General features: G+C 49.3%; 1 long non-coding RNA gene across 2 annotated transcripts; it reads left to right on the forward strand.

The window, feature by feature from the left end:
- The first annotated feature begins 382 nt into the window (after positions 1–382).
- LOC124677197 lies at positions 383–1,146 on the forward strand. Of its 2 annotated transcripts, none has more exons than XR_006993985.1 (2): positions 383–660; positions 789–1,146. It is a non-coding gene; the product is annotated as an uncharacterized LOC124677197 (long non-coding RNA). The 2 variants fall into 2 exon arrangements; XR_006993984.1 differs by having other exon boundaries at positions 818–1,146.
- The last annotated feature ends 7,133 nt before the right edge of the window (positions 1,147–8,279 follow it).

Genomic DNA, 8,279 nt, shown 5'->3' on the forward strand with positions numbered 1-8,279 from the left:
GGGGTGTTATGATGGGATGATGCTCTTACAGTATTTTGGGCCATTGACATACAACCAGGTTACTACCGTTCCTTGACAAGATGAACATATGAAAGTCTGTTATATTTTATTCCGTTACTATTATGATGATTCGTTTGTAGTTGTACTACTTCTCAGTTTGCCTTTTAACATGAAAACACTGACTGGTTGCAGATTAACGGAGCTCTCCTAAAAATTCTACCAGCATTTCTTTTGTCATTTCAATGATTGTCGTACTACTATTTTCAGTCTGCTTCAATCTATATGCATAGTCAGTCGATTCTGTTTTTTACATTTGTGCCTGAAAAATATGGTGTAAATCATCCTCTTGAAATTCTCTGGGAGATATTGATGCCCTAAAGGTGTAAGCTTACACAAATAAAGACGGTAATGACCAGTTACTTAAGTTTGTTGCTTTTGATTCTTTGCCTAATAAACATGCCTGCCAATGTTAAGACAACTCACGTAGCCAGAAGATATTTTGTTTGCTTTCCCCTTCCGTTGCTTCTCTTTATCTATCTCCCCTTACTAAGATCCAGAAGTATTGTTAAAGAAGATCCAGAAGCAGACCTTTCTGAAGCCGAGTCAAGTTTGTATTTGCCTGGCTCGATGGATGAAGAACTATTTGCGGATCTCCCCACGGTTAGATTTCTCTTTGATTCCCCCCAAATTGCTCTAAAATTCCTCAGCTCATTAGTCAAACAATTGAATCTCAGTTCTACATTTTTGCAAGCTATATTGAGGCGTTCCAATTTTTGTACGCTTGGCAGCTTTCGGTGACACCCGTTGTCATATGCAGGCATCGTGTGCTGCAGCAGGCATTGGAGACTGTAGGCATGTCTATGCTCTGAACAACGACACGCTATGACGAGGAGAACGAGATGCTCACTGCTATTCGCATCCATGTTCCTCTGCATCCGAATTCCCCGCCTCACAACAAATCTCTTCTACAGTGACTGGTCTGCATACCCGAATGTATGCACGAATCAGTATTATTACAGAAAATGAATTGAATAGTATCTCCATTTCATCTCAAAAAAATGTAGAATAATACTAAAGAAAGAAATTTCCCATCCATGTAGATGAAGTACCCCAATCAGTTTATAATGTTTAAGACCAATTATTGAACATTTGCTCTTCAACATTTGCTTTTGCTTTTACCATTTATTCTTTAATATTAGTGTCCCTTATGCCTGTGCGCCGGGGCGCACCGGGTCATCTAGTTCCTACAAATGGGTGGAGCATCAAGAGTACGTAAACCAGAAGTAAACTGAAATTGATCCAGAAGAGCAACTGTCAACGTAACTACGTGTGTGTGAGAGAGAGAAGGAGAGGAGTAAAAAAACACCGCAAGTTAAGAGCATCTCCACTCAAGTTTTGGCCTTCCATGCCGAAATCCGGGGTAAATTTCATCCGGATTGGACGTAAAATTGGCGTGGAGAGGACTAGTTTCCCAGCCGCGATCTCAGGCGAAGACGCCGATCTAAATTTGAAAAACGAAAGCTTGACGAAATACGGCTAAAAACGATTGAATTTAGACTAAATTTAATGATATTTACTATATAGAGGGTGAAGTTCATACATAGAGGCCGAATTCGAAATATTCGAATTCGGCCGGGGGAATACAAATTTAAATATTAAAACACGGCGCTTTACATGCCGAAATGGCGGTAGAACACCGTGTAGTCCTCGTCGCCGTCACCGTCGCCGCCATCATCGAAACGCGATGGCGTCGTCGGCGCCTAGCTGCTGGTGCCCTGGCCAGGGTCTCCCCACCGGCCACCGTTGCGCGGCGGGGATGGCGAGGGCTTGTACCAGTCGTCATCGGACTCCGTCTCGAGGTCGATGACGGGGACGGGGGCACCAGATGGAGGAGTCGCAGGCTGGCGGTACCGAGCGGCCTCCTCGAGGAGCCGAGCCTGCCGCTCCGCCTCCTCCTTCTCCCACTGCTCCCTTGACCAGGCGCAGGCCTGGTCGAGGGGCATGGCGTTGTCGGCGGGGACGAGGTCCTGGAGGGACCTCGCCATGACGGCCTCGACGATTGCGGCGTCCTCGGCGTCGTGGACCTCCTCCACCTTCACCGGCTTGCGCTTCCGCTCGCCGGAGGTGCCTGGTTCGCGCTTGGGGCGGAGGCGGCCGCGTGGCGTCGAGGGCTCGCAGATGACGATCCCGCCGCCGCTGCGCGCACGGTTGCTCGGCGGGGAAAGCGGCTCCTGTTTCACCGGCGCCATGATGGTGCCGACCTGGAGATCGGCGTCGACCTCGACGCCGAACCGGACGACGAGGAGCCGGCATCCATGCGCCGTGGCTGCCAACTGCTTCCCCGGCGGCGGCTGGCCGATGCCCTCGACGGCAGGGGCATCGTCAGAACGGGCGCGTTGCCACCCTCGATGTGCTCGAGGACGGCATCGAGCGTCCGGCCCGGCACGCTACACCAACGCTTGCGTCCCGCGGAGTTATTGCGCGGAGGCCGAGGCGGCGGGCCGTCGTAGGAGGCGAGCTCCTGCTCCCACCGCCGCAGGAAATAGGAGTTCCACGCCGTGTAGTTGTCGGGGTGGTGGCGTGGCTCGGCGCGCTCCTGGTCCGACAATGTCAGTCGGACCTCGTCGATGGCGGCGTCGAGGGCGTGTCCCTGGGGCGGCGGCGGGATTGGCACGCCGTCCGCACTTAGCCGCCGGGAGGCCTCGTGTCCGGCGGGCAGGGGTACCCCGCTTGGTAGAGGAGGTGTCCCTCCCACGCGTGGAGCGACCGGCGGGGAAAGCCGTTGTTGGCCGCGCCGTCTTGCTCGTTGAACGCCATGGATCTCGTCGAGGGAAGAGTGGTGCTACGCGTCGCGGCGAGCGGGGATTATTTAGGCGGGGCTGGACCCGGCAATTTAATGTCGCGTGGATGCTACGCGTCCGCGGCGAGCTGACCGGCGGCAGCTTTTACTGCGCGCGGAAGACGATGCGTGTGCCGCTGACCGGCCGGGTCCACCTCTGCGGCGAAGCCTAAGCGAAAGCGCGGGAGAGATTTCTCGGCGTTTCCCGCTGACAAGGTATTAACTTGTCAATGCCTACGGATTGTAGACTAGGGTTTAGTTAGATGTAGAGGGCAAGTAGATCTCGAAGGTTTCAGCCGAAAAGTACTCGGCGAATATAAAACTAGGGTTTCCAACCCATCCCGCAAGATTACAAACGATGACTCCTATTACAACTCTAGCTTTCCTTAGTAGTATCTTGACCTTTCGAATCTTCTTATTCTTCGGATGATGGGCCTTCAGTAAACCCTGGGTACCATATTCGGCAGGCCCATTGGGTATACCTATGTCAGTAGCCCCGAGATTTTGCTTGAATCGCGAGTCGTGGGAAAATCTCTACCTTTATATTTACTCGACAACTTTAAACTTCTCTATATTTCTTCATATGAATTTCTATATTGTACAGGGATAATGGTAATTGGGGCTAGTTCATCTGACGGATCGGTACTAGTTAACTCGCTCTAGTGGCAATCCGCAAAAACCTACTTCAAGATCACGTCCCCGGACATGATCTCGGAATACTGGTGTAAACTTCGACAGGTGCCGCTTAAGGTCTTACCATTCTGTTGAGTCCTAGTTATATTTATCGGGTACCTAACGCGTCCGTTAGGATTTTTCTTCGTATCTGTTGATACGGATAAAAGTAGCAAACCGACGTCAGAGACGGCGCCACGCCATTCAGAACGGATCTGGGGTCTTACCTTCGCAAAGTTTTGCGGCATTCAGAAATTGTTCGCAACTTTGGCGTTCTGAGAATATATTGTCGAGTGCTTTATTCGGCTGTTGGAATGGCACATTTTATTGAGTCAACGGATGACTTATATTGCTCTCCCGATGGGAGTATATGTAGAGTTATTTTATAACTCGAAATATACTCTCTTGTTCTTCTTTTTTTTTTTTATAATTTCATCGGGCACGCGAACAGCGTTCCCGATGGGAGTAGCCCCCGAGGCTACAGCCAAGGACTTGTGCTTGGGTGTAGGCTCCACGCCTTATGCCGCTATATTTTCTTTCTCTCCCGAAACTTCCAAATCTCTCGGGTGCGCGAACAGCGCTCCCGATGGGAGTAGCCCCCGAGGCTATGAACAAATATTTGTATTTGATCATAGGCTCACACCATTTCTATGTTGTTTTTCTCGAATTTTTCATTTTTCCAAAGTAGCCCCCGAGCATTTGGGCAAAAACTTGTATTTGATCAAAGGCTCCCGAATTAATCAATCATTGTTTGCTATTTCCATTAATGCTGGGAAAGTTTTGAGGACGTGTTTATCAAGAATTTCCGGTCAACCTGCAAGAAACCTGTGACACTAGAGGAGTTGAGGTCATGTCGACAAAAGCATGATGAATCAATGAGGAAGTACATCCAAAGATGGAACATCATCAAAAACTCGGCAGAAAATATATCTGACGAAAGAGCGATAGATGCGTTTGTTGCAGGAGTTCGACGAGGAGATTTCGTGGAAGACTTGGGGAGGACAAACCCAAGAACAATATCAGCATTAATGGAAATAGCAAACAGATGGGTAGATGGTGAAGATGCGGTACATAACAAACGACATAGGTCCCCAGAGGAGGATCGCAGTCAAAATTTTCAAAATAGACGCCGATTTCCCCGTCAATTTTCAAGCTACGATGCACCTGGCCAAATATCAGCTGGCTTTCGGGGAAACAATGGAGGAAACAAGAGAGATGACTACCGTAGAAGTAATGCACAGCAAGGCGACAATAGAGATAACAGGCAAAATAGCGGGTCAAGGTTTCAAAGATCTTTCGTAACTCCCGAAGATATGATGAACGGGCCGTGCCAGATGCATTTCTTTCTCGACAGCAATGGGAAAAGGCAATCAGGACATCTGCAGAAAGACTGCCGCAATTTCCAATCAGGACAAGGCGCCCGACGTCTCTCCCCTTCTCTCTCGGCGCAGCACACACGACGCAATCACGCAAACGCTGCTACTGCTCTCCCTTCCGCGACACAATATCTGCAGTACTATTTGCGGAAATGCCGCGACCCGACGCATCCATCGCCCGGCATTGACAAGTTAATACCTTGTCAATTGGCGCCGTCTGTGGGATCTAGAGGCGATAAGGAGCTGATCTCGATGGCACGTTCAAGATCGTCGACTTCATCAGTAGCAAGCAACATCATGGACAGAGGTAAACAGATCGAAACTGGTCTCGTTGATTTTGTTCCTCACCCGCCCTCCCGTTTGGATGCATATGCGTATCTGGAGGAGCCCATGAAGATGACGTTTGGAAAGTTCCACTTCCGCGTCGAGAAAGAAGGAGCGTATCGTTTCGAAGTTCCGATCTCGTCGGGATTATCGGCGGTTGGTCCTGACTTCTCAAACTCAGCATCATCCATCGAGTCAAGCGACGAGGAGATTTCGTCGCCACGCTTCATCGGCAGCAGGGCAAGCGAAAAACTCGCCAAGATCTTCAGCGACATGTCCTTCGAGTCATCTGCGGACTCCTATATAAGCGATGATTCGAGCGACACCGACAGCTTCGACTTCATCGACAAATCAATCTCTATTGGGAAGGTCTTCACCAATCTCTATGATGGTGTCACCAAACCAAGCAAAGTTAAAACTACAAAATATCATCAAGTTTATGCCATTGGAGAAGCAAGTCGCGATCAAGAGGAAACATCAGAGGCTTTCGACGATTTGGGAAACCCTTATGTCGATCCCTCAGATCTAAGGAGAGGTTTGGGCACTAAATAGGTCGGGCCCACACCACGTGTCAGAGTTCAACTTCCACAAGCAGCATGGGATAGAGCTGCAAAAGCTTTGGATGGCTCTGAACCAATGGAGACAACTGCTACGGTCGAAGAACTGCAAGCTTATCAATATAGACTCGCCCGAGCTGGAAGAGAATCGGAAAAACAGACAACTGCTTTGAAACGTGAAGAAAGGAGGCAGCTTCCGCGTCAGCTGTGCGACGGGCGGAATTAAGTCGACAATCAGGAACTTCGGGAGATAGTCACAGAGGAGCTCGGAGGAGAGCAAGATCTCGGCTGCAAAATATACCGGAAGCTGAAAGAGAGACTCTAATCCAAAACCTCGACATGTCCTTTATGTCAATCGACATGAGGGGGAATATTATCCCAAAAACACCGGAAGCAGGGTACATGGCGACACAAGCTTTCATCTTGGCGTCCAGGTGTTATCACCAGAATTTGACCGGATCAGAGGTGGGCCGCGATCAAGATGGACTTGAAGAATCTACATGGAAGAAATACGTGAATCGGCCTTTATATGCAAAGTTTGGGCTAGTTAGCCCGTGTATCTTAATATAGTAGATCGCATCTTAGTTTAGAAGTTAGAGTTTTACCCGTGCACGGTTCGGTGCACGCCCACATTAGAAAGTCCCCTGGACTATAAATATGTATCTAGGGTTTATGGAATAAACAACAACTCACGTTCAACCCCAAAACAAACCAATCTCGGCGCATCGCCAACTCCTTCGTCTCGAGGGTTTCTATCGGGTAAGCGACATGCTGCCTAGATCGCATCTTGCGATCTAGGCAGCACAAGCCCCACGTTGTTCATGCGTTGCTCGTATCGAAGCGCTTTTGATGGCGATCAACGTAGTTATCATTAGATGTGTTAGGGTTAGCATTGTTCTTCGTTTAAGCATGCTTACGTAGTGCAACCCTTGCATATCTAGCCGCCCTCACGCCTATCTCGGGCGTGGGGGCGGCACCCCGCTTGATCATTATTTAGTAGATCTGATCCGTTACGATTGCTCCTTGTTCTACAAGGATTAGTTTAATATCCGCAATAGTTAGGCCTTACAAAGGGGGAGGATCCAGCCGGCACGTAGGGTGGCGTTCGCAAGTCCTAAACGGGATGTTCCGAGGATCAACTTCATGTTGGTTTTTTGGCCTTGTTTAGGATCGGCTTACGAGCACCGTGCGTGGCCGCGAGGCCCAAACCTGGAGTAGGATGATCCGATTATGCGGTGAAAACCCTAAATCGTCGTAGATCTCATTAGCTCCATCTTGATCAAGCAGGACCACCAAGTATTCGTGCACCCCGTACGAATCATGGGTGGATCGGCTCTTTGAGCCGATCCACAGATAACCTCGAGAGCCGATCGAGGCTCGTATTTAATGTTTACATGTGTGCCCTGCAGAAACTAAGCGAGGCATCACCATCACCTTCCCGACCAGGTATAGGTCAGGTGGCACGCCCTTGCACCTCGCAACGCCGCGTGTGACCAGAAGAGCATTGCGGGCCGTCGCTCGGAGGGGTCTCAGCCAGCCGCAGCTCTAGACTCTTCCCGGCTCTACCTGTGTTGACAGTCGCTGCCCGCCGGTGGGTTTTGGCAGTCAACACATTCTGGCACGCCCGGTGGGACAAACTTCTACATCCACCACATCGCCATCTACACCTGAGATGGCAGAAAGCACTCCGGTCAAGTACGAGGATCTGCCTGATGAGCTCAAGAAGAAGTATGACGAAATCAAGGCAGTCCTCGAAGCCGAACTCATCGGCTCTTTCCACCGAACCCGCTCCCATGGCGTCAGGTGGAAGGGTTTCACACCTGAAGGCGCACTCGATGGAGTGGACCTGTCCGCCCCTTCAGAAGAACGGACCAGAGCTCTGCGCCAGGAAGTTAACTACATGGTAGCTCATTCTGTTTACCGCCATGGCAAGGACAAAGAGGAGGCCGTTTCAAGCGATCGGCTTCGATATGATGATAAAGGTACAACAATGAAGACGGTATAGAGTCTTATAATGCTTTCAATATGTCTTTTATGTGAGTTTTGGCTGTACCGGTTCATACTTGTGTTTGCTTTAAACACCTTGCTAGCCTAAACCTTGTAGCGAGAGGGAATAATTCTCATGCATCCAAAATCCTTGAGCCAACCACTATGCCATTTGTGTCCACCATACCTACCTACTACATGGTATTTATCCGCCATTCCAAAGTAAATTGCTTGAGTGCTACCTTTAAAATTCCATCATTCACCTTTGCAATATATAGCTCATGGGACAAATAGCTTGAAAACTATTGTGGTATTGAATATGTACTTATGCACTTTATCTCTTATTAAGTTGCTTGTTGTGCGATAACCATGTTTCTGGGGACGCCATCAACTATTCCTTGTTGAATATCATGTGAGTTGCTATGCATGTCCGTCTTGTCTGAAGTAAGAGAGATCTACCACCTTAATGGTTGGAGCATGCATTTGTTAGAGAAGAACATTGGGCCGCTAACTAAAAGCCATGAA

Source organism: Lolium rigidum, chromosome 7 (genome assembly GCF_022539505.1).
Source record: "Lolium rigidum isolate FL_2022 chromosome 7, APGP_CSIRO_Lrig_0.1, whole genome shotgun sequence".
Classification (NCBI taxonomy): Eukaryota; Viridiplantae; Streptophyta; class Magnoliopsida; order Poales; family Poaceae; genus Lolium; species Lolium rigidum.